Source organism: Choloepus didactylus, chromosome 4, assembly GCF_015220235.1.
Source record: "Choloepus didactylus isolate mChoDid1 chromosome 4, mChoDid1.pri, whole genome shotgun sequence".
Taxonomy (NCBI): domain Eukaryota; kingdom Metazoa; phylum Chordata; class Mammalia; order Pilosa; family Megalonychidae; genus Choloepus; species Choloepus didactylus.
In genome coordinates, this window is record NC_051310.1 from 147039038 (window position 1) to 147041444 (window position 2407).

Genomic DNA, 2407 nt, shown 5'->3' on the forward strand with positions numbered 1-2407 from the left:
TATGAACATTCATGGACAAATCTTTATGTGAATGTATGTTTTCATTTCTCTTGTAAAGGTACCCAGGAGTGGATGGCTGGAGTGGATTGCTGGGTCTTATGGTAAAGTGTATGTTTAACTTTCTAATAAATTGACAAAGTGTTTCCCATAGTGGCTGTTCCATTTTGCATTCCCGTTAGCAGTATAAGAAAATTCTAGTTGTTCTGCATCCTCATCAACACTTACTATGGTCAGTCGTGCTAGTTTCAGCCATTCTGATAGAGATATAATGGTATCTAGTAGTTTTAATTTGCATTTACCTGCTGCATTTACCTGTCCACTCTCTGAATCCCACATTCTGCTATTGGGGCCTACATTGGATGCAGGATGAGGAGGAGACAGTGGCAGCCCTTGTGGGTTCACAGTTGGTGATTGGGGGCCTCCATTAATGCATTAACCTCTGTTTCAAAGGTTGTCTTCACTCATCACTCAGGTCAAATAAAGAAGGTGGGAAATCAGGCAAAGAAAGTAAAAGCATTTGGGTGGGGGTTGGGTAGCAGAACAGGAACGAAGCAGAAAGCTTACTTGGCAATTTGCAGGTTGGCTACCTTTGTTTTTTAGCACATTGGAATCTCCTGGCTGCTTGTCTTTATGTCCTTTAATTATCCTTCCCCACTTATGGTGACCAGTTGAGATTTCTCAGAAGCATTCCAGAACTGACTCAGACTCCACTGAAAATAATGACACCTCTAAATATTGCCAAGTCGCCATCATCAAATTCCAGTGCACTGAACTTCACAGCAGACTCAAACTTGGGCTCCATAAAGTCACCAAAGGGCTTTCTCAGGTTCTTTAGAAACTCCCTAGTCATGAATCCTTGGCCTTTTGATATGAGGACTCCATCTTTATTCATCAAGGAGGCCAGCATTGTGGATATGATCTCACAGACTTCGTATTTTAAGAGAGTTACTTGGTCATTTAAGTCGAGGCTTACAAAGCCAGGACTGCTTTTGACATGCTCTGTCATCTCTTGCACAGCTTCCACAACTGAAATTGACACCTCTGGAGTATGTAGATGACCACCTCTTTGCTCTGCTCCTGCAGGGTGTGATGTATTTGAACTTGATTTTATCTTCTCTCATCGTTAAAGAATTCACGTCACAGATAACAAACGGTGATTTGTCTGTTGTCTTTCCTGTCAAGATTGCCCTCACCTTTGCTTTGGTCAGTAGGAAGGACTTTTTGTTCAAATCATATAAATGTTTTGCCAGGACCAGGAGATCAGCAGACTCTGGGTTCAGCTGGTCAACATCATCAGAGATCTATGCCAACAGACTCTCCTTCTTGGTCTTTGGCATTCACCCAAACCTGAATGCATTAGAAGACATCCCACAGTAAGGCATTTCTGAAACCTACCGTACTGACATTTATTTCTACCTTTTTGTGTGTGGATCTGACAGTTAAGATCATACCTATCATAACTGAGCTTCAATCTGATTATCCTCTGGAAGAAATCCTTGCATCCTTCACAAGCAGGAACTCCATAGTGGGACCTGGAAACTTGAACTCCCAGACCCTGCATTCAATTTCCCTGAGGGAGTTGGAAGGCTCTTCGAGAGGCTTATTGTAGGGCTGAGTCTTTTCAAGATAACAAGGTGGGGACTCGGACTTCACTTTGATTGCACTTTGGTACTCTTGCTGCTTCAGGTTGTACTTACAATCAGCAACTATTAGGTCAGCTCATGTGAAAGGAATGTCTTTATAGTGTGGAGTAGAAATGCTGGAGATATCAACAGTGATGAAGAGCTTGATGTCAAATGAAGGGGAGTGGTCATCCATTACAGAAAGATCCATGGAGCTGATTCCAAAATTGGTGGGCCAAAATGGCATGTCTAAATCAATCATGGTGATTCCATTAAAGGATGACCCTGGCTTGAGAAAATGGCCTTCCTGATGTGTATTTGTGGTTCAGGGTTGGCTTCTTTTAAATCTGCAGTAGTGCTGTGGCCACCAGGAATGCCCCTGGTGGAGGATCTGGCTCTGGCTCTGGCTTGGGATCTGACTTCCAGTGCAGTTGAGCCCCACTTCATTTAATTTTAGTAAGTATTTTATACAAATATAACATTTAATTTATGACATTTAAATATGATGTAATTATGATATGCTATATAGTTATGGTACATTTAATTAAAAATTCTTATAAGAATTTACACTTACTGCATTTAGTGGAAAGTGTGGTGTTTAACACTGTCTGAGCCTTTGTGACTTAACCCAAGCCACAGCTTTGAAAACCGTTCAATCATGCAAGTCTTCTCAAACACTGAGATGGAGCATACCATAATTTCCAGCCTGGGCCCTGAGGCATCTATTATATACCATGCTCTGTGTTAGGCACTTTGTTTTTGTTATTGCAAATGCACTGTTCTTA

The 2407-nt window shown here is 41.5% G+C and overlaps 1 pseudogene; it reads right to left on the bottom strand.

Annotated features, from left to right (window-relative positions):
• Nucleotides 1-700: 700 nt before the first annotated feature.
• LOC119532836 lies at nt 701-1884 on the bottom strand (annotated as a pseudogene).
• Nucleotides 1885-2407: the final 523 nt, after the last annotated feature.